Below are 25,401 nucleotides of genomic sequence, written 5' to 3' on the forward strand. Positions count from 1 at the left end.
CACAGCACGGCTAATCATCTGAGGTTCCCGATCATGCTGGAATAGGATTCTTTATCCTTTTGCGTCTGTCACTAACGCCCAGCACTTGCGAGTTTGAAGCTCGTCACAGTCATTCGATCATTAAATCCTACTCGGAATACCACAGACAAGGTTTAGACTTTCCGGATTCTCATGAATGCCGCCATCAGTTCTAGCTTATACCACGGAAATTCTGATTAAGGAATCTAAGAGATACTCATTCAATCGTATATAGAACGGAGGTGGTTGTCAGGCACACGTTCATGGTTTGAGGAAGGTGATGAGTGTCACAGATCATCACCTCCATCACAGTTAAGCACGAATGAACATCTTAGATAGGAACAAGCGTGTTTGAATGGAAAACAGAAATACTTGCATTAATTCATCGAGACACAGCAGAGCTCCTCACCCCCAACAATGGAGTTTAGAGAATCATGCCGTCAAAGAGTACAAAGTTTAGATCTAAAATGTCATGAGATACAAAATAAGTCTCTAAAAGTTGTTTAAATACTAAACTAGTAGCCTAGGTTTACAGAAAATGAGTAAACTATAGCAGATGGTATAGAGATCCACTTCTGGGGCCCACTTGGTGTGTGCTGGGGCTGAGATTTAAGTAATTCACGTGCATAAGGCCATTTTGGGCGTTCAACGCCAGGTTTGGATCCATTTCTGGCGTTGAACTCCAACTTTAAATCCTTTTCTGGCGCTGGACGCCAGAATTGGGCAGAGAACTGGCGTTGAACGCCAGTTTACGTCATCTATCCTTGAGAAAAGTATGGACTATTATACATTGCTGGAAAGCCCTGGATGTCTACTTTCCAACTCAATTGGAAGCACGCCATTTCGAGTTTTGTAGCTCCAGAAAATCCACTTTGAGTGCAGGGAGGTCAGAATCCAACAGCATCAGCAGTCCTTTTTCAGCCTGAATCAGATTTTTGCTCAGCTCCTTCAATTTCAGCCAGAAAAATACCTGAAATTATAGAAAAACACACAACTCATAGTAAAGTCCAGAAATATAAATTTTTCCTAAAAACTAATGAAAATAAACTAAAAATTAACTAAAACATACTAAAAACTATATGAAATTAACTCCAAAAAGCGTATAAAATATCCGCTCATCAGTCACTTTATGGTAAACAAGGGATTGTACTAGGACATGTGGTTTCTAATACTAGCATTTCTGTAGACCCAGCAAAGGTGAATGTTATTTCTAGTTTACCTTACCCCTCTTCTGTGAGGGAAGTCCGTTCGTTCCTCGGTCATGCAGGTTTTTACAGGAGATTTATTAAGGACTTTAGTAAGGTAGCACTTCCCTTATCTAGATTACTACAGAAGGATATTGAGTTCGAGTTCAGTGAAGATTGCAAACAAGCATTTGATAAGCTAAAAGCCGCCCTGACTCAAGCCCCAATTGTGAGAGGACCAGACTGGATCCAGCCGTTTGAAATCATGTGCGATGCTTCCAACCATGCAGTAGGAGAAGCGCTGGCTCAGCGTGAAGGTAAGGACCCTTTTGTTATTGCTTATGCTTCTAAGACTTTAGACACTGCCCAATCCAATTATACTACTACTGAGAAAGAGCTTTTTGCTATTGTTTTTGCTCTGGATAAATTCCGAGCTTATTTACTTGGTACTAGAGTAGTAGTGTATTCGGATCATGCAGCTTTAAAGTATCTATTAGCTAAAAAGGAGTCCAAACCAAGGCTTATACGTTGGATACTGCTATTACAAGAATTTGATTTAGAAATAAAGGATAGGAGTGGTAACCAGAATTTAGTGGCAGACCACTTGAGTCGCCTTGAGCACATTAAGGATGATTCTACTCCTATAGATGATAATTTTCCATTTGATAACCTGCAAGCAGTATCTGAGGTATCTCCCTAGTATGCCCCTGTAGCTAATTATCTAGTTAGCCGCACATTTCCTCCTAACTTTTCTAAGCATCAAAAAGACAAGCTGAAAAGCGAGTCTAAATATTATATATGGGATGACCTATATTTATGGAGATGTGGCGCTAATCAGGTAATTAGACAGTGTGTGCCTCAATCAGAATTCCAGTCCATCTTAGAGGCCTGTCACTCATCTGAGAGTGGAGGACATTTTGGCCCTCAAAGAACAGCTAGAAAGGTCTTAGACTGTGGATTCTGGTGGCCTACTCTTTTTAGAGGCGCTGCTGAGTTTTGTAAATCTTGTCTCCCATGCCAAAAATTTGGTAATATATCCAGGAGGGATGAAATTCCTCAACAAATTATGCTTTTCTGTGAGATTTTTTATGTTTGGGGCATTGACTTCATGAGTCCATTTCCAAATTCTAACGGTTATTTTTATATATCGTTAGCTGTGGATTATGTTTCCAAATGGGTGGAAGCAATTCCTACCTGTACTGATGATGCTAACACTGTTGTTTCCTTTGTGAGAAACCATATTATCTGTCGCTTTGGATCCCCACGAGCAATCGTGAGCGATCAAGGCACCCATTTTTGTAACAGGAGACTAACAGGACTAATGAAGAAGCATGGGATAATTCATAAGGTTGCAACAGCATACCATCCTCAGACCAATGGGCAAGCCGAGGTGTCAAATAGAGAGATAAAGCGTATCTTGCAGAAGATAGTCAAACCTCATAGAAGAGACTGGAGCACCAGGCTACAAGATGCACTCTGGGCATACAGAACAACATTTAAAACACCCAATGGGATGAGTCCGTTCCGTTTAGTTTATGGAAAAGCTTGTCATCTCCCTGTTGAGGTAGAGCACAAAGCCTTTTGGGCAGTCAAGGAGTGCAACATGGGGATGGAGAATGCCGGAGCTGAAAGGAAGTTGCAACTGCAAGAACTGGAAAGCCTTCGCCTAGAAGCTTATGAGAACTCAAGACTATACAAGGAAAAGATGAAGGCTGCACACGATCAGCACATCAAGAGGAAATAGTTCCAACCTGGGGATTTAGTCCTCCTTTACAAATCTCGTCTGAGGCTCATGCCAGGCAAGTTGAGATCCAGATGGGAAGGTCCATACAGAGTAGAGAAGGCCGAACCGTACGGAGTTTATCACCTAAGCCATCCTTCACACTCTGAACTTATCAAAGTTAATGGACACCGTTTGAAGCTATACCATGGCAAGAAGATACAGAAAAATAAGGAGCTTGAGATCTTCCTCTTGAAAGATCCCCACATAGCAGAAGATTGAGCTAGTGGAGCGTCCAACTTACGGACGTTAAAGCAAAGTGCTAGGTGGGAGACAACCCACCATGGTATGATCGTTCTTTTCTTTATTTTTAGTTTTTCCTATTTAATAACTCTTCTCTCTTTCAGTACCTTCGTGCATCTGCATCTGCATTATCTCTATAAAAAAAAGAGAAAGAGAAAATGCCACGCGACGCGACCGCATCAGCGACGCGTCCGCATCACAAGGAGAGGGGAGAAAATCAAAAACGAACAGAGAGTCACGCTGGAGCGTGGATGGAGGCGTGCCAATGGCACAATTCTATCCACGCAGACGCATGCCCTACGTGTCCGCGTCACCTGGAAATAATGACCTCCCACGCGACCGCGTGCCCCACGCGGCCGCGTGCCCTAATTTTCGACATAAAACGGGTGCGCAGCTGAAAGTTGTGCTAGAGTGGTGCTGGCCTGGCGCTGGACGCGCAATCTCCTTCATGCGATCGCGTGCCCCACGCGGCCGCGTCGTACCCCATAAACTGTCCACTCATGCGATCGCATGCCCCACGCGATCGCATGACCCCAATTTTGGCACATACATCAATTTGAACAGAGAGTTGTACAGGCGCGAGGCTGCACTCGCGCCAGAAGCCTAACATGGGTCACGCGACCGCGTGACCGACACGATCGCGTCATCTTACTTGAAGCGCAATCACGCAAACGCGTTCCCCACGTGGCCGCGTCGCTTGCGTCGCACAGCTCAACCTGAATTGCCAAAATATCTTATATTTTTCCTCTCTAATCCTAATTTTTCTTTTCCCTCCTTACTTCTTCCTTCTCCATTCTTCCTTCTCTCTCACCTTTCACTCTCACTCTCCCTCACCTCCATTAACAAGGTTTTATTTTCTTCTTCACCCTTTTCTTTTCTATCATTCCTCTTATTTTATATGTTATCTTCTTTTCTTCTCTTTTTCTTTTCATTATTCATATTTTCTTTCTTCTTCTTTCCTTTTTACATGGTGTTAGAATTTATTTGAGTTATTATTTTTCATTATATGCTTGTGGATTGTTGCAAATTGTTTGACAATTATATATTATTTTCTTTAAAGAGTTGCTTGCATGTTCACTTTAATACTTTCTATACCTTCTTCACCATGCATGCTATGTGTTTGTGAAAAAGCCCATATGGCATTATGCACTTCTCTATGTCATTCTACTATTCAATGCTTACTTTTCACAACTTCCCCTTACTATTATATTAATTGAATTTAATTGTCAATACAAACGTGATGGTTTGTTACAAAGTAATGCTTGGTCTATGCTACTCGTGCCCTTTGCCGGCATACCAATAAACACCTTGCATTCACTTGTCATCATATGCACTAACTATTTTCCGTTAATGATCTTTCACATGTACTCATGAGCGTGTGTTACCATCATTTACCTTTTGATGTGCATTTATAACCATCCCTTTTCGTTCTCTTCATTGCTATATATCTCTTTGAATATAATTTACTCTCTCTTCCCCTTTCAGGATGGCCACCAAGAAAGGAAAAGAGAAAGCTACTCCCAAACCTCCAGCAAGAAGAGGAACTAAAAGAGCACTAGTGGCAGAGCCTTCTTCAACTGCAGTCAAGCCCTCAACAAAAAGGGTTAAGAGGATTATTAAGATTGATGAAAAGGAGAAAGCCTTTCCAGCAAAGGACACTGTGCGATTTCCAAATCGCTATTGTGAGCAGATGTTCCCTATTCTAGCTGAAAGGAGTTACAACAACGAACACCTTCTTATCCTCCCGCCCAATATTGCTACTTTTGTTGAGCCACAAATTGAACGAAGACAATGGGGTTTCCTACGGAGACAGCCAAGGCAGGTCAATCTCTCTTGGGTAGTCGAGTTCTACTCTAACTTCTACCTGCCCACTCTGCAGTCTGTCTATGTACGTCAGAAGCAAGTCCCCATTACAGAAGAGGCCATTCGACAAGCTCTAAGTTTTCCCCTTATTCCAGAAGGACTAGACGCCTTTCAAGAAGCCGCACTCAAGTGCCAGAAGTACCAATTTGACTGGGAAGATGTTCTCAGAGTTATCGCATTACCTGGCAGCCATTGGATCTACGGATACCATCGTACCTGCCCTAAGGGAATATTGGCTTCAGCACTTACCTTGGAGGCTCGCGTATGGGCACAGATCATGTCCCATTACGTCTTTCTGAGCACTCATGAGTCCTCCTTCACTGCGGACATGGCCGTTCTACTATGGTGTATCTTTACAGACCAGCCTCTGAATCTACCAAGACATATCCGGAATGCCATGGGACACGTACAAATTACGGGCAACTTAACTTTTCCCGCCTTGGTCTCAGATCTTGTCTCAGCAGCCGGAGTTTCCTACAGAGCTGGAGACACCAAAGCCATGCTCCCACGGGATGATCAATATGTCCCCAATGGGAAGTACCTCAGACTTCCAGCAGCCACTACCAGCCTTCCTACTGCTCCAGTTGAAGATATTCCTTCTTCAACACCACAAGCACCTACAACTGATGAACTGCTCCAGCAGATAATCAGAAGATTGGATCGGCAAGAACAGAAAGCGAAGTTAAGAGAGCGCCGTAACGAGCGCCGATTCAAACACCTCAAGGAGCTACTCAAGGGAAAATTCAAGGACTCAGACACCCCGGACTCCACTTCCTTTACCAGCACAGAGAGCCATGATGGTCCCGACTGTGGAGATACTGCTACCAGCCCACCCTTGTTCCTGACAGATGGCACCGAAGACGGTGCAAAGCCTTAAGTGTGGGGAGGTCGGTCAGTACCTGACTTCCGGAGGTAACTTCTCTTCCCTAGCACCAATAAATTAGGATATTTTAGTTAGTTTTTTTCTTTCTTTTATAGAATAGGATAAATTGCATAGTAATAGGTTAGTTGCATGCATGCTCTACTTGGCTGAAAAGACAATAAGTTTCTTCTAAGACTCTATCTTTGGAACAAAATTTCACTAATTTTTAAATTTTTTATGATAAATTTGCTTGAAGTTATATATTTGGAACATGATGTTTGAGCTAAAGAACACACAACCTGTGAAGATTTGAGCCTTTATGCATGGTTACATTATTTAACCATAATTATTTTATTCCTGTGTGTTTACTTCTCTATGATTGTAATATGTATTTTGTTTCATCCTATATGTCCAATATTTATTATATTTATATGCTTGCACATGATTGAGGCTATTATTTGTTTAAACTCACTTATCCAAATTAAGCCTACCCTTTTCAATTACCTTTGTTAACCACTTTGAACCTTTAAATCGCATTTGTTCTATATTTCACCACATTACTAGCCTTAAGCGGAAAGACAATTGTATATCCCAAATTGAATCTTTGGTTAGCTTAAGATAGAATTGTGTGCGCTAGCTAAGTATGGGAAATTGTGGGAACAAAAGTTATTAAGGGAATGTGTCATGATAATTTAAGGGGAATTTGGATACCTACTCATGTGAAACTATAAGAATAAAAAATCTATGTGCATTGATAAGCTATATTTATTCTTATGTTTCTATGTAAAAAAAAATAAAATAAAAAAAAATAAAATAAAATAAAAAATCCAAAAATATCTAATAAATAAATAAGGGGACAAAATTACCCCAATTTAAGAATTCAAAAGTCAATGCACATATGATAAAAATTAAAATAAAAAGTTGATACATGAGTATGGAATGTAAAAGGGGAATTCTGGGTAGCTAGGTATGAATTCTAAGATTACGCAAGTTATATAGGTTAGGTTGAAGCTTGGGTTAATTAAAGATTCAATTTATAAGCTCACTTGACCATACATGTATCCCTACCTACCTTGGCCCCATTACAACCTTGAAAAGACCTCATGATGTTTGCATTGGTATATTAACTGTTGTTGATTGGTTAAGAGAAGAACAAAAGTTAGAGAGCATGATTAGAGAAGGATAGAGTGATTACCCTATACACTAGAGAGATTAGAGCGTACATACATCATCAGTGAGGGTTCAATGCTTGAATTTCCATGTTCCATGCTTTCATGAGCTATCTTCTTACACTTTTATCTGTCTTACTGTATAATGATAGAATTAGTGGAATTTGATTTGTAATTATTTTGAAGAACTTATTTGCTTTAAATCAAGTGGGCAAGAATCATATAGTTGCATTCATATATATAGGTTGCATTGCATTTCATAGGTTTTACATGTTCTTACTCATTTCATTTATCTCCTTCAATTAAGCATGAGGACATGCTAATGTTTAAGTGTGGGGAGGTTGATAAACCACTATTTCATGGTTTATATTGTGTTTAATTGTGTGGTTTTATAATGATCTTTGCCCACTTATTCATTAAATAAGCATGCATTTATATTTCCTTCCTAAAGATGTTTTATAGTTGAAAACTTGCTTCCTAGAGACTTTTAATTATGTATTTTATTTCTCCCTTATTCCATTCGATGCTGTGATCTGTGTGTTAAGTGTTTCAGGCTTTATAGGGCATGAATGAGTTGGAGATTGGAAGAGAAGCCTGCAAAAATGGAAGGAACACAGGAAATTGAGGAGATGACCAGCGAGAAGCGACGTGGCCGCATGGATGACGCGATCGCGCGGAAGAGAGCAATTTGAAGCGATGCGGCCGCATAGATGACGCGACCACGTGGCATGGAATAGCACGAGTGACGCAGCCGCATGGACGACGCGTCCGCGTGGAAAAGCAGAAACACGAATGACGCATCCGCATGAGTGACGCGATCGCGTGACGTGCGTGATCTGCATAATTTGCAGATTCACTGGGGACGATTTCGGGCCCTATCTTGACCCAGTTTCTGGCCCGGAACAGCAGACTAGAGCCAGAGAACATGCAGAAACCAAGGACATCATTCATTCTACACAATTTTAGTTTTAGATCTAGTTTTACTCCTCCTCTAGGTTTTTCTCTCTACACATTCATAGTTTTTAGGATTATTATTTTACGTTCATAGTTTAGGATATTGAGAAGAGTTATTACCTCATCAAGACTTCGTCATTCTAGTTCGTTTTCTTTACTTGGTCTTACTCTTCCATGTTCCTTGCTTTATTTAATTTTACCTTTGGAATATTCTTAGGGATATTTAATACAGGGATCACTTTTATTTTTGATTGACTATTTTAATTTTATTTATAATGTATTTCCTTAATTTCTTTTCATATGCTATGAATTTTACCTTTACAATGAGTGAGTAGTTCCCTAACTTAATGGGAAATTGATTGAAAGGAACCCTTGAGTTGGAAGGCTTGAAGGAAAAACTGTAATTGGGTTTATGGTTGGATTGCCTCCTAATCACTAACACCAATCCCTTTTAATTAAGTGGATTGCAACTTGTGAACGGACGTAGCATTCCAACTTGTTTGACTTTCCTTCTCCTAGTGAAGGATAACTAAACAGGATAACCCTTAATTGTCAATTAATCCTGAGAGCATTCCGACAATAATAGGGATTCCAACTAATCAATTCCCAGTCAAGACTTTTATTTACATTATTCAAATTCATCAATTTAAATTCTTGTTTGCCCAATTCAAACCTTTTTTGAAAACCTCTGATTAATAAAATAGCTGATGATACGATCTGGCGACATCCTCTCCGAGCCTGACACACCATCCGAGGCATCTGAGGAGGAGGCGGATGATCCCGAGGCAGAGACCCATCCACAGAGCAAGGCAGAGCAGGCAGGCACCCAGCAGGCAGCACACCATCAGGAGGCTCCGCCTCAGATTCAGGCTGTAGACCCTGAGATCCCTCTTCAGTCAGCACCTCCTCCACAGCAGTTAGACCCTCAGAGCACCACCACAGAGACTCCAGCTACCCAGCCTTCCGGTGATGACACCCCTTCACACCCTGCTTGAGTGAGTATCAGGGATGATGCTTCATTTTAAGTGTGGGGAGGTCGCCATCTCTGGCATATTTTTTTTTTGTGAACCACTACAGACCCTTTTTCCTTTATTTTGACTATTTTCTTGTATTTTTTCTCTTTATTTTTCAGTACTTATACATTGCTATTTTCATGTATTTATACTCTATTTTTTCATTTTGTATTTTTAGTTCATATTTTAGCCACTTAGTTTAGTTGCAATTCTAACTTGTTAGTTATAGAAATTGTGGATTGATTAGTATAGTTTACCCTTTTTTAGCATAAGATAACTCGGAATAGATTGAAAAGAAAAAAGAAGTAAACTAGAAACTTTAACAGAATCAAAACAACCCACACCTTGTATATATAGCATTACATGTTAGTTAATTAAACAACATTTCATCAAGGAGAAATACTAGAACTTTAAAGCCATTCAATATAAGTTTTACATTGAGAATAATGGGAATTTTTAACTAAACCTGCATGACATACATAACTGATAAATGATTTTTGAGCTAGAGAACACACAGCCTGTGAGTTTTGAGCCTAATTGTATGGTTACATTTAAACCATAATTTTTATTCCTGTGTGTTCCACCCTTCTTTTATATTCTAGTGTTCTTTACTTTGTTTTAATCTATATGTCCGATTATAGAATAGAAATACATACCAAGAGAGTGATTGAGGCCATTATTTGATTTTAGCTCACTTATCCCAAAATAGCCTACCCTTCACATCACCCTTGTTAGCCCCCTTGAGCCTTTAAATCCCCTTTTATTCTATTAGCCACATTACTAGGCTTAAGCAGAAAAATAAAATAAAATCCCAAGTTGAATCCTTGGTTAGCTTAAGATAGAAAATTATGTATAGTTTAAATGTGGGAAAACCAATTGGGAACATGGATGATAAAAACAAAAGGGTAGAAAAGAATTAAAATAATTCGAAATAAAAAGTTTTGGGAAGCATGCTCATGTAAAATCAAAATAATTGAATTACCATGTGCATTAAAAAAAGTGTTATGAATAAAGGGGACACAAAAAGAATTCCCCAATTATGAAATAAAGCAATGCACATGGGATAAAAATAAATATTGAGATATGAGCATGTAACATCAAAAGTGAGAAAATATGGAAAATAGGTAAAGAAGCTTTGATTTAGAAAGTATGTATGTTAGGTGAGATCTTAGTCTAATTAAGGATTCACTTATTAGCTCACTTAGCCTTATACATATACCCTTACCTTTACCTTGGCCCCATTACAACCTTACTTAAAGACCTCATGATTTTTGGTATGACTATATTCTATGATTGTTGATTGGTTAGATGAAGAACAAAGTTATGGAAAATAAGAATAAAAAAGAAGAATAGAGTGATTAACCCAATAAACACTGAGTAATTAGAGAGTAAACACAAAATCCAGTGAGGGTTCAATAGCTCATTAACATTTATCTCTGTTTAAATTATTAATTGTCTTGCAAAGTTTATAAAATGCTTTTCTCTCCCATTTCAATTGTAAAGGCACTTTATCACTATCTAAGGTTTGGCTATATATATACATGACTCCTTGAGAATGTGAATTAATTTAACTACATGCAAGCTTTATATACAAGTGAATAAAAATTAGAATTGCATGATGCATCATTCATTTAGGTAGTTGCATTTAGATTAGATTGCATTACATGACATTCCATCACTTTAACCTTACTTTTCACCTTGGATTTAGCATGAGGACATGCTATTGTTTAAGTGTGGGGAGGTTGATAAACCTATATTTTATGATATATTTTGTGCTTAGTTTGAGTGATTTATTCAACTCTTCACCCACTTATTCATATTAATTGCATAGTTTTACTTTCCCTTCCTCATTATGTGATGTATGTGAAAAACATGTATCCTATGCTTTAAAATTAATTATTTTAATTACCTTTAATTCCATTCGATGCCGTGACTAGTGTGTTGAGTAGTTTCAGATATTCTATGGCAGGAATGACTTAAAGGATGGAAAGAAAACATACAAAAATGGAAGGAAAGCACAAAACGGAGTTTCTAAAGAAACTGGCATCCACGCGATCGCATGGGCGACGCGGACGCATGCCAAGCGTGAATCAACAGCGACGCGGCCGCATGACTGACGCGACCGCGTGCCTTAAGCAAAACACATATGACGCGGCCGTATGACTGACGCGATCGCGTGACAAGAAAAGCTCCGAATGACGCGACCGCGTGACCCACGCAGACGCGTGACAGAGGCCATGCACCAGAAAATGCAGAAAATGCTCCCAACGATTTCTGAAGCCCTTTTTGGCCCAAATCCAAGTCCAGAAGGCATAGACCAGAGGTTATGAAAGTGAGGGAATGCATCCATTCAAAGGGAGCTCGCCAATTTAGTTACTTCTCATGATTTAGATTTAGTTTGGAGAGAGGTTCTCTCCTCTCTCTCTTAGGATTTAGGATTTCTCTTAATTTTAGGAGTGACTCTCGATCCCAGGTTTAATGTTCTTTTACTTTAAGCTTCCCTTTCACTTTTATTCATTCCATTACTTTAGTTGATTATTTACTTTTGCCATTTAATTTATGAATTCTTCTATGTTCCAGATTATTTGAATTAATGTTATTTGAGGTATTTCAGTTTATTATTGCTTTCTTTTATTTATGTCACCATTGCTTTCAATCTGAAGACATTTTTATTCCAGCAAATTTACTTTTTCCCTTTTGGTCTTGGTTAAGAAATCAGTAACTCAGGAGTTATCTTAGCTCAACATAATTGATAACTGTTATCTTTACTAATTGAATTGACTTTCAATAATCCCAATCTTTTCTTAGGAAATAAATAGGATTCGAAGGTCAAACTAATTAATCCCTTGACTTTCCTTTGCTTTAGCAAAGGTTAACTAAGTGGAATTAAGATTCAATCTTCTTTATTATTGAGAAGGGTAACTAATTTGGATTTCCAATTTCTCATCCCTTGCCAAAAGTTTGCTTTACAGTATTTATTTATTTTAATTGCTATTTAAATTATTGTCATATTTGTTCCTCATTCTTGAAACCCCGAATTTACAATCTCCATAACCAATAATAAGAACATACTTTCCTGTAGTTCCTTGAGAAGACGACCCGAGGTTTGAATACTTTGGTTAACAATTTATTTAGGGGTTTGTTACTTGTGACAACCAAACGTTTGTATGAAAGGACTTTTGAAGGTTTAGAAACTATACTTGCAACGAGGATTTATCCGCAAATTTCTAGACCACGCAAAAGTTCTCTCGTCACTCAGCCAAGGGCTATCAGAAATAGGATAAATAATCCCAGCCTCTAGTAACTTAGTGACCTCTTTCTGCACCACTTCCTTCATGGCTGGATTTAGCCGCCTCTGTGGTTGAACCACTGGCTTAGTATCATCCTCCAATAGGATCTTGTGCATGCATCTTGCTAGGCTAATGCCCTTAAGGTCACTTATGGACCACCCAAGAGCTGTCTTGTGTGTCCTTAGCACTTGAATTAATGCTTTCTCTTCCTGTGGATTTAAAACAGAGCTTATGATCACTGGAAAAGTGTCACCCTCTCCCAGAAATGCATATTTCAGGGATGGGGGTAGTGGTTTGAGCTCAGGTTTAGGAGGTTTCTCCTCTTCCTGAGGGATTTTCAGAGGTTCTTTTATTTCCTCTGATTCCTCCAAATCAGGCTGAACATCTTTAAAGATGTCCTCTAGCTCTGATTCAAGACTCTCAGTCATATTGATCTCTTCCACCAAAGAGTCAATAATATCAGTGCTCATGCAGTCAATTGCTGTGTTTGGATGCTGCATAGCTTTGACAGCATTTAACTTGAACTCATCCTCATTGACTCTCAGGGTCACTTCCTCTTTTTGTACATCAATAAGAGTTCGTCCAGTTGCTAAGAAAGGTCTTCCTAGAATGAGAGTCACACTCTTGTGCTCCTCCATTTCCAGCACCACAAAGTCAGTGGGAAAGGCGAATGGCCCAACCTTGACAATCATGTCCTCAATGATTCCTGATGGATATTTAATGGAGCCATCAGCAAGTTGAAGACATATCCTGGTTGGTTTGACTTCTTCAGTCAACCCAAGCTTTCTGATAGTGGATGCAGGTATTAGATTGATACTTGCTCCAAGGTCACATAGAGCTGTCTTGGTGCAAGCACCCTCTAATGTGCATGGTATCATAAAGCTTCCTGGATCTTGAAGCTTTTCTGGTAAGCTTTTTAGAATGACTGCACTGCATTCTTCAGTGAAAAATACTCTTTCAGTTTCTCTCCAATCCTTCTTATGACTTAAGATCTCTTTCATGAACTTAGCATAAGAGGGTATTTGCTCAAGTGCCTCTGCAAACGGGATCTTTATTTCAAGAGTCCTGAGATAGTCTGCAAAGCGGGCAAATTGTTTATCCTGTTCCGCTTGGCGGAGCTTCTGAGGATAAGGCATCTTGGCTTTATATTCTTCAACCGTAGTTGCTGTAGGTTTATTCCCTACAGAAGTGGTTGGAGAAGCCTTTTTAGAGGGGTTACTATCAGCACTTGTAGGTGTCTGATCCCTTATTGGCGTTTAAACGCCAGGATTGGGTACTGGATGGGCGTTTAACGCCAGCTTCCCACCCTTTTCTGGAGTTTGAACGCCAGAGTTATTCCTCTCCGGGCTCTTGATGTCCTCAGAGGGATTTTGGGCAGTGGTTTGGTCATCCTCTGTTATTTGTCCCTTTCTTGACTTTTTGCTACTTTGAGCTAAATTATTCAATGTATTCCCGCTCCTTAGTTGGAAAGCTTGGCATTCTTCTGTTATCTGTTTAGATAGTTGTTGTCTTGTCTGATTCAATTGTGCTTCCATATTTTTGTTAGCATTTTTAGTGTCTTGGAGCATCCCTTTAAATTCTGCTAATTGTTTTGTCATAAGGAGTAATTGCTGATTAAGTTCAACAATCTGTTCTTGCGGATTATGATCAGTAGTTGCTGTCATAACTTCTTCTTTTATGGAGGGCTCACTGCTTGAGTACAGATGTTGATTTCTAGCAACTGTATCTATGAGTTCTTGAGCCTCTTTAATAGTTTTTCTCATGTGTATAGATCCACCAGCTGAGTGGTCTAGGGACATCTAAGCTTTTTCTGTAAGCCCATAGTAGAAGATGTCTAACTGTACCCACTCTGAAAATATTTCAGAGGGGCATTTTCTTAGCATCCCTCTGTACCTCTCCCAGGAATTATAAAGGGATTCATGATCCTCTTGTTTAAAGCCTTGGATGTCCAGCCTTAGCTGTGTCATCCTTTTTGGAGGGTAAAATTGATTCAGAAATTTGTCTGTTAATTGTCTCCATGTTTTTATGCTTGATGTGGGTTGGTTATTTAACCACCTCTTAGCTTGATCTTTTACAGCAAATGGAAACAATAATAATCTGTAGACATCCTGATCCACTTCTTTATCACGTACTGTGTCAGCAATTTGTAAGAACTGTGCCAGAAACTCAGTAGGTTCTTCCTGTGGAAGACCAGAATGCTGGCAATTTTGCTGCACCATGATAATGAGCTGAGGATTTAGCTCAAAACTGCTTGCTTTGATGGGAGGTATACAGATGCTACTCCCATATGCAGCTGTAATGGGGTTAGCATATGACCCCAGAGTCCTTCTGGACTGTTCGTTTCCACTTATGTCCATGATGGAGAAAAGGAAATTGATATGAATTGCAATTAAATTATATTTTTTTATTTTTTTATTTTATTTAATTAAAAGTGACCGAAAATAATAAAATAAAATAAAATAAAATAAAATAAAATTTCGAAAACTAAAAGAAAATAAAATCAAAGCAAATTGAAAACTAAATTAATTAATTAATTAAAAAGATTTTGAAATTAGCAATAAAAAAGATATGATTGAAAATTATTTTGAAAAAGATATGATTGAGAAGATATGATTGCAAAATAAAAAAAAAGATATGATTGAAAAGATATGATTGAAGAAATTAAAAAGATTTGATTTTTGAAAAGATTTGAAAAGATCAATTTTTGAAATTAGTGATGCGGGTGGAAACTGTCTCTCAACAAATTTCCTTCGGCAAGTGTACCGAATTTGTCGTCAAGTAAAAACTCACAATAGAGTGAGGTCGAATCCCACAGGGATTGATTGATCAAGCAACTTTAATTAGAAGAATGTTCTAGTTAAGCGAATCCAGAATTTAGGTTGAGAGTTGCAGAAAATAAAATGGCGGGAATGTAAATAACAGAAAAGTAAATGCTAGAATTAAAGGACTGGAAGTAAATGACTGAAAGTAAATTGCAGAATTGTAAATGGGAATGGGGGATTTGCTCATAAAAGTAAATGGCAGAAATTAAAGAGAATGGGTAAGATCAGAGATGGGGAGTTCATTGAGCTTAGGAGATGTTGCAATTCTCCGGATCAAGTTCATTTTCATCTCTTCCTCAATCAATGCACTCATTGATCTCCTTGGCAATCTTAATTGATTGAATTACAATTTCTTGCAATTCAATCTCTCAAATCTTGATCAATAGCCAATTCCTTGGTCAATTGCTCATGAGAAGAGATGAAGCATGGTCACTGATTATACCACATGCATTTCCCAAATCAAGTATTGAGAGGGTTATAGTCACATACCCTTCCAAACCCAATTTGGTCCAGCATGAGAAAGCATTTCTAGCTTGATCTCTTCATTCCTCTTTCAAGGTTCAGAAGAGATCCAAGTTTGAATAGCTTCTTTTCCAAGATAACTACTCAATTGGATGAAGATCGAAAGCTTTCAAGTAAAATCAAGAGAAAAGATAGAAGAAGAATAATGAAAATTAGTATTGATCCATCAAATTACAATAGAGCTCCCTAACCCAATGAAAGGGGTTTAGTTGTTCATAGCTCTAGAAAATGAAAACAAAGATGGAGAATACATCATAAAACTAGAAATAGCAGAGAAGGTAAAATACAGAGAGTAGTTCTCTTTTTCCAACTTCCAGAACTCTCCTTTAACAATTCAAAGCTACTCCTATATATACTACTTCTCTCAGCTTCTAGTTGGCTCTTCAAGTCTTGGGCCTTTGGGTCTTGAGTTTGAAGCAGTTCTCTTCTTCATTTGGGCTTGGCTTTACTTGCAGAGAGAAAATGTAAAGTGGGCAGAGACTTTAGCTCAGGACGTTAGGGGTGTTAATGTTTAGTGAAAATATAAGTTCGAGAACGTTAGTGACAATCAACTTTCTCACTAACGTTACTAAGTAAAAGCCACGTTAACTTCAACGTTAGTGGCATAAACGTTGTCACTAACGTTGCCTCTAAGTCCTTCGCACACGTTATTGAGACTTAACATTTCCAATAACTTTGAAAATCCCCCTTTGTTCCCACGTTAGAGCCCACGTTAACTTAGTTAACGTGGCTCTTTAACGTGGGCTTGCCATCCTTCGAGAACGTTAGTGACAATCAACATTGTCACTAACGTTCCAAGGTGCCCCTATGCCTCACGTTAGAGTCCACGTTAACTAGGTTAACGTGGCTTCTAACGCGGCCATGCTTAGCCATCCCCAACGTTAGTGACAATGTTGAGTGTCACTAACGTTGGCCATTCTTTCACTCATCAACGTTAGCTTCCACGTTAACTAAGTTAACGTGGCTCCTTGGGGTTGTGTGGTTGCTTCCAACGTTAGTGACAATGTTGGGTGTCACTAACGTTGTTGACCACTCTTGCTTCTTACGTTAGCTCCCACGTTAACCAAGTTAACGTGGGAGTTAACGTGGTATGTTTCTCCTTAGGCCAACGTTAGTGACAATGTTGAATGTCACTAACGTTGGCATTTCTCCCCCTTTCTAACGTTAGAGGCCACGTTAACTAAGTTAACGTGGACTCTCACGTGGCCTCTTATGAGCATTTGCCAACGTTAGTGACAATGTTAAGTGTCACTAACGTTGGCTCAACTTCCCTTTTCCATGTTAGAGTTCACGTTAACTTAGTTAACGTGAATCTTAACGTGGTCAATGATGGCTTTGAGAGCGTTATTGGCAATCACTTTTCTCATTAACTTTGCAAGTTACCTCCCATTCCTTGCTTCCTTTGGTCCTGAAATCAAGCAATAGAGCGCATCAAAGTTCTAGTCCAAGTCATGGGCAATGCAACATACAATCTGTCACTAAACTTATGCAAAATCCTCATGAAATACTGTAAAATGCACAATGTATGCTTGAATCAAGGTGTAAGTGAATATCTACCCAAAACTAGCTTATTTCCTAAGGAAATGCATGAAACTAACCTAAAAACAGTAAAGAAAAGGTCAGTAAAACTGGCCAAGATGCCCTGGCATCAATTAGAATATTGACTTGACTAAAAAAAAGATATGATTTTGAAAATCTTTGACTAAATTAATGCAAAATTTTGAAATTTATGAGTAAAATAAGGAAAGGATATTTTTTTGATTTTTGAATTTTAATGCGGAAAGAGAAAAACAACAAAATGACACTAAACTTAGAAATTTTAGATCAAAACACAGAGAACAAACAAGAAAACTTTGAATGTCAAGATGAACACCAAGAACACTTTGAAGATCAAGATGAACACCAAGAACAAATTTTTGAAAAATTTTTAAGTAAATAAAAGCACAAAAACACACTAAACTTAAAATTTTTAGAGAATTAAACACAAATTTTCAAAAAATTAAAGGAAAACACAAAGAGGACACCAAACTTAGAATTTTTAAAAATCAAGAAGGAACTGAGGACATGCAATTTCGAAAAATTAAAAGAAAATAAAAGCATGCAATTGACACCAAACTTAAAATATAAAACTAAACTCAAATAAAAGACTCTAAACCAACAAAAATAAAATATTCATAATCTAAGCAACAAGATAAACCGTCAGTTGTCCAAACTCGAACAATCCCTGGCAATGGCGCCAAAAACTTGGTGCACGAAATTACAATCACACTTTTGCAACTCCGCACAACTAACCAGCAAGTGCACTGGGTCGTCCAAGTAATACTTTACGTGAGTAAGGGTCGATCCCACGGAGATTGTCGGCTTGAAGCAAGCTATGGTTATCTTGTAACTCTTAGTCAGGATATCAATAATTCTCAGATTTAATTGTAAAAAGTAAAAGAACATGAAATAAATACTTGTTATGCAGTAATGAAGAACAGGTTGAGGCTTTGGAGATGCTTTGTCTTCTGAATCTCTGCTTTCCTACTATCTTCTTCTTCATGCATGCAAGGCTCCTTCCATGGCAAGCTTTATGTTGGGTATCACCGTTGTCAATGGCTACTTCCCGTCCTCTCAGTGAAAATGTTCCAAATGCGCTGTCACCGCACGGCTAATCATCTGTCGGTTCTCAATCATGTCAAAATAGGATCCATTGATCCTTTTGCGTCTGTCACTACGCCCAACACTCGCGAGTTTGAAGCTCGTCACAGTCATCCCTTCCCAGATCTTACTTAGAATACCACAGACAAGGTTTAGACGTTCTGGATCTCAGGAATGGCCGCCAATCATTCTAGCTTATACCACGAATACTCTGATATGAATCATGAGGCTAAGAGATATGCATTCAATCTAAGGTAGAACGGAGGTGGTTGTCAGGCACACGTTCATAGGTGAGAATGATGATGAGTGTCACGGATCATCACATTCATCAGGTTGAAGTGCGAATGATTATCTTAGAATAGAAGCAAGCGTGATAGAATGGAAAACAGTAGTAATTGCATTAATTCATGAAGAACAGCAGAGCTTCTCACCCCCAACAATGGGGTTTAGAGACTCATGCCGTAGAAGATACAATATGAAACATGTAAAGTGTCATGAGGTACAAGATGAATCACTAAAAGTAGTTTTTATAGTAAACTGGTGACCTAGGGTTACAGAAAATGAGTAAGCTAGGGTGTTTAGTGTAAAAATCCACTTCCGGGGCCCACTTGGTGTGTGCTTGGGCTGAGCATTGAAGCTTTCATGTGTAGAGACTTTTCTTGGAGTTAAACGCCAGCTTGTGTGCCAGTTTGGGCGTTTAACTCCAGTTTTTATGCCAGTTCCGGCGTTAAACGCCAGAATTCTTGAGCTGACTTGGAACGCCTGTTTGGGCAATCAAATCTCAGGCAAAGTATGGACTATTATATATTGCTGGAAAGCCCAGGATGTCTACTTTCCAACGCAATTGAGAGCGCGCCAATTGGGTTTTTGTAGCTCCAGAAAATCTACTTTGAGTGCAGGGAGATCAGAATCCAACAGCATCTGCAGTCCTTTTTCAGCCTCTGAATCAGATTTTTGCTCAGGTCTCTCAATTTCAGCCAGAAAATACCTGAAATCACAGAAAAAAATACAAATTCATAGTAAAGTCCAGAAAAGTGAATTTTAAATAAAAACTAATAAAAATATAATAAAAACTAATTAAAATATACTAAAAACATACTAAAAATAATGCCAAAAAGCGTATAAATTATCCGCTCATCAGACAGTAATGTCTCCTCGCCTCGTGTTTTCACTAACATGTCGTCCACATATACCTCCATGAGTTTCCCGATATGGTCGGCGAAGACCTTGTTCATCAATCTCTGGTAGGTAGCTCCTGCATTTTTGAGTCCGAATGGGATGACGACATAGCAGTAGTTTGCTTTAGGAGTTAGGAATGAGGTTTTTTTCCTGATCAGGTGGATACATTGGGATTTGATTGTATCCTGAATAAGCGTCCATGAATGAGAGATATTTGTATCCGGAGGAGGCATCCACTAGAGTGTCGATATTTGGAAGTGGATAGGGATCTTTTGGGCAAGCTTTATTGAGGTCCGTATAATCAGTGCACATCCGCCATTTTCCATTTGACTTTTTCACCAAGACAACATTGGCTAGCCATAAGAGGGTACTTGACTTCTCTTATGAATCCTGCCTCCAGTAGAGCTTGTACCTGTTCTTCCACAGCTTGGGATCTTTCCGGTCCGAGCTTCCTACGCTTCTGTTGCACTGGCCGAGATCCTGGATATACTGCCAATTTATGGCACATTAGCCTGGGGTCTATGCCCGGCATATTTGCAGCCCTCCATGCGAATAGGTCGACATTATCCCTTAGGAGTTGTATCAAGGTCTTCTTTACGCCCTCATTTAAGGTTGCCCCAATATTTGTTGTTTTGTCCTGGTCATCTCCGATTTGGACTTCTTCGATCTCGCCTTCAGGTTGTGGATGGAGTTCCTCCCGACCTTGAACTCCCCCGAGTTCGATGGTGTGGATTTCTTCCCCTCTGACTCTGAGGTTCAAACTTTAATTGTAACAGCGTCGTGCTATCTTCTGATCTCTTTTTATTGTAGCAATCCCTTCTGGAGTTGGGAATTTTATGCATAGATGGGGAGTTGAAACCACTGCTGCGAGCTGATTCAATGTTGCCCGACCTATCAGGGCGTTGTAGGTTGAACTTACGTCGACTACAATATAGTCTATGTTGAGTGTCCTTGACCGGGTTCCTTTTCCGAAGGTTGTGTGTAGTGAGATGTATCCAAGTGGTTGTATTGGAGTGTCTCCTAGTCCAAACAAGCTGTTCAGATATGCTCTAAGTTCTTTCTCCTGCAAGCCAAGTTTATCGAAGGCGGGTTTAAACAAGATATCTGCCGAGCTCCCTTGGTCTACCAGTGTGCGATGAAGATTTGTATTGGCCAATATGAAAGTGATGACCATGGGATCGTCGTGTCCTAGGATGATGCCTGCTACATCTTCTTGGGTGAAAGTAATAGTAGGGAGGTCGAGTGATCCTTCTCCTCCCTTGACATGATATACTTCTTTGAGGTGTCTTTTGCGAGGTGATTTTGAGATCCCCCCTCCTGCGAATCCTCTGTTGATCATGTGAACGTGTCTCTCTGGGGTGTGAGGTAGTCGTTCTCTTTGTCTGACTTCTTCGTCTCTTCTTCTTTTTCGAGGCTCATCCAATTTGTTGGCTAAATACCAATCTAGTCGTCCTTCTCTTACCAATTTCTCAATAACCATTTTCAAGTCGAAGCACTCATTGGTAGGATGTCCGTAGATTCGGTGATATTCGCAGTATTCTGACTGATTTCTTCCTCCTTTCTTGCTTTTGAGTGGACGAGGTGGTGGTATCTTTTCAGTATGGCATACTTCTCAGTAAACATCCACAAGAGACACCCAGAGAGGGGTATAGTTGTTGTATTTTTTAAGCTTCTCACCGTATTGATCTTCTTTTTTCTTGGATTCTTTCTCCTTATCCTGGGAGGAGTAAGAAAATCTGGGTTTTGAGGTCTCTCCTAGCCGAGAGTTTTCCTCTATGTTGATGTACTTCTCAGCTCATTCTTGCACTTCATTCAGAGATATTGGATGTTTCTTTGATATGGAGTGACTAAAAGGTCCTTCTCGCAGGCCATTAATGAGACCCATAATGGCTGCTTTTGTTGGTAGGCTTTGTATGTCCAGGCATCCTTTGTTGAACCTCTCCATGTAACTGCGAAGACTCTCCCGATCTCCTTGCTTGATCCCTAGTAGGCTTGGGGCATGTTTGGCTTTGTCCTTCTGGATGGTGAATTTGGCAAGAAATTTTTTGGCCAGGCCATCGAAACTTGTGATGGATCGAGGGGGGAGAGTGTCGAACCATTTAATTGCTGTCTTTGTTAGGGTTGTTGGGAAGGCTTTGCATCAAATGGCGTCCGAGGCGTCCGTGAGATACATTCGACTTCTGAAATTGCTGAGATGATGGCTGGGATCCGATGTACCATTGTATGGAGTCATGTCGGGAGCTTTAAAGTCTTTTGGGACTTTGTCCCTCATGATCTCTTTGGTGAATGGATCTTGATCTTTGTGAGAGCTGCCTTCAGGATCAGGTTGGATGGTTTTTATTTGAAATTCGGCTTCGAACTTCAAGAGCTTGCCCTCTAATTCTCGACGTTGCCTAGTTTCTGTCCGAAGGTCCCTCTCGGCTTCCTGTTGATGTTCAGCCTCTTTTTCGAGCTGTTTGAGGCGATCTTGTTGAGCTTGAGGTGCCTCCATGATTTCTGAATTTGGCGAATTCTTGTCTTTGTTTGGTTGAGAAGTATCCTTTGGTGTGGTGTCCGCGTTCTTGTGCGGCGTCCTGTCTTCTAGATCAGAGTCATGGTCTTGTCAAGGTTGTCCACCATGATGGTGTGATGACTTCCAGGTTCCCCCGGCAACGGCGCCAATGTTCCGAGGGTTACCTGAAACTGTAGGTTGATCTCCGATGAGATCTTCTGTGTTAGTCAGCGCTGATGTGTCCGACTTGTGGGTGGTGGACGGAGCTGTCGCGTCCGACTTGTTGGACTGAGGGTGCTGCTGATCCTTCGTCACTGGAGGGTGGTGGTACCTGCAAGGGACTCCGATGCTTAAGTTAGCAAGGGTATTAAGCAGGTTTTTTAGTAGAATCAGAGTATGAGTTATACCTGGGTGCTCCAGTGTATTTATAATGGTGTGGAGTGACCTTTCTGGGGATAAGATAGTTATCTTATCTTATCTTTGAGTGAAGTAATCTTATCTTTAAGGGAACCGCCCTTATCTCTCTAGGCTTTGGGCTGCCTTTGGACTTGGGTCGTGTTCTGTGCTTGGGCCCTTTTTTGGGCTTCTTCTGATAATTTGGCCGAACTCTTTAAGAAGAGGTCGGTCGACTTGTCGCGAATCAGCCCGGGTCATACAGCTCGACCCAGGGCATGAACAGGGTTGAAGCTGGTTTTTGTTTAAGTAACGGAAACGGCTTTGAAAAGAGTAATTGATTACATGACTAGGTTTGGCTTGGATCCTATTCTGTTACTTAAATCAGGAAGCCAAGGTTTTAATAATTTTAAGTTAATTTGAGGAAATGAGTTATGTTAATCTCTCCTAAAGACTTGAGACTCTGCCGAGGACTCTTTGTTATAAAATCCCGTTGTTGGATGGATGATTTTGAATATTTCAAAATAAATCTTTAACTTGCCATGGTTATGGAAGTTTTGGAAAGAGGATGCCGGGAGTGGCATTGTTTTAAAAAGGGGAACTTACCTTGAGTAAAAGTGGCTTATGAGCCTGAGATGATTTGAGAACTGAGATCTTTAAAGCCAAGGCTGAAAAGAGTTGAAAATTGATTTCAAAGTGAAATGAATTGAGAAAAAGTGATTTATGGCTTAAATGCCGATTTTATGAATTTAATGATGTTGAATGGTGGAAGTGCTATTTTGTTATGGGCCAGAATGGCTGTGTATGATTATAAATATTGGCTGGTTCTGGATTGAACCGTGAGTCGGATGGCTGAGTTATTGTCGGATGTCGGCGGAGCCATTATTGATTATGGCCGAGTGTAAATGCATATATGCTATTGAATAAAATTGTGAATGTTGCACTTCCACTATCTGAGATACGAGTTTTTTTGGGTAGTAGCAGTGGCTAGCCACCACGTGCTCCAGGTTGAGACTTGATACTTTGTTGACCCTATGTCGTAAGTGTGGCCGGGCACTGTGAAAGCCCCGGATGAGCTCGCCCCCGTGAATATACACCAGTGAGGGTGTTGGATATTGTTCATACTCTGGGTCGAGCTGTCCGACCCAGGATGCTTAGCGACAAGTCGACCGACCTCTTCAGGTCAGGACTACCCGACCTCTTCTCAGAGAGCTCGGCCAAATTGCCAGGAAAGCCCAAATAGGGCCCAAACAGAGGAACACGACCCAAATCCAAAGGCAACCCAAGCCTACAGAGATAAGGGCTGTTCCCTTGAAGATAAGATGACCTCATTCAAAAATAAGATAAGATAAGATAACTATCTTATCTCCAGAAAGGTCACTCCACACCATTATAAATACACTAGAGCACCCAGGTATAACTCATACTCTTATTCTACACAATACCTGCTTAATACCCTTGTTAACTTAAGCATCAGAATCCCTTGCAGGTACCACCCCCCTTCTGGTGACAAAGGATCAGCAGCGTAGACAGTCCTACAAATCGGACACAGCAGCTTCGGTCATCACCCACCGGCCGGACACGTCATCTCTGACCAGAACAGAAGATCTCATCCAAGATCGATCTACAGTTTCAGGTAACCCTCGGAACATTGGTGCCGTTGCCGGGGAACCTGGAAGTCATCCCATCACCATGGCGGAAAACCTTGACAACGACCACGACTCAGACCTAGAAGACAAAACGCCGCACAAAAACGCGGATACTACACCAAAAGATACTCTTCAACCTAACAAAGACAAGAATTCGCCAAATGTGGAAGCTCTGGAGGCACTTCAGGACCGCTTAAAACAACTCGAAAAAGAGGTGGAGCATCAACGAGAAGCTGAGGGAGACCTACGAAGGGAAGTTAGGCGACACCGCGAGTTAGAGGACAAGCTCCTAAAACTCGAAGCAGATCTCAAGGGCAAAACTACTCGATCCGATCACGAAGATGGCTCCTGTAAGGACCAAGATCCATTCACCAAAGAGATCATGAGGACCAAAATCCCAAAAGACTTCAAACTTCCCGACATGACTTTATACGATGGCACAGCAGATCCTAGCCATCATCTCAGTAATTTCAGAAGTAGAATGTACCTCACCGATGCCTTAGATGGAGTTTGCTGCAAAGCCTTCCCGACTACTTTAACAAAGTCGGCAATTAAATGGTTCGACAATCTGCCCCCTAGGTCCATCTCAAGCTTCGACGACTTAGCCAAGAAGTTTCTGGCTAGATTCTCCATCCAAAAAGACAAAGCTAAACACGCCCCAAGTCTATTAGGAATCAAGCAAGGAGATCGGAAAAGTCTCCGTAGCTACATGGAAAGATTCAACAAAGCATATCTGGATATACAAAGTCTGCAAATAGAAGCCGCTATTATGGGCCTCATCAATGGCTTGTGAGAGGGACCTTTTAGCCACTTTATATAAAAAAAACATCCCACATCTCTGAACGAAGTTCAAGAACGAGCAGAGAAGTACATCAACATGGAGGAAAACTCTCGACTAGGAGAGACCTCAAAATCTAGATTCTCCTACTCCTCCCGAGATAAGGATAAAGAGCAAAAAAAAAAAGATCAGCATGGAGAAAAGATCAAGAAATACCACAATTACACCCCTCTTCGGATATCTCTCGTAGATGTCTACCGAGAAGTATGCCATACTAAAAAGATACCCCCAGCTCGACCACTCAAAAGCAAAAAAAGAGGAGGAAACCGGGGTGAATATTGTGAATACCATCGAATCTACGGACATTCCACCAACGAAGAAGAAGCACCCAACATCCCTACTATCACTTTTACTAAAGAGGACGCAGTTGGAATCATCTCTGGACATGACGATCCCATGGTCATCACTGTCATATTAGCTAATGCTAATCTCCACCGCACACTGGTAGACCAGGGAAGCTCGGCCAACATCTTGTTCAAAACAGCCTTCGA

This window comes from Arachis ipaensis, chromosome B8 (genome assembly GCF_059453495.1).
Source record: "Arachis ipaensis isolate K30076 ecotype BB chromosome B8, ASM5945349v1, whole genome shotgun sequence".
In the NCBI taxonomy this organism is placed as follows: domain Eukaryota; kingdom Viridiplantae; phylum Streptophyta; class Magnoliopsida; order Fabales; family Fabaceae; genus Arachis; species Arachis ipaensis.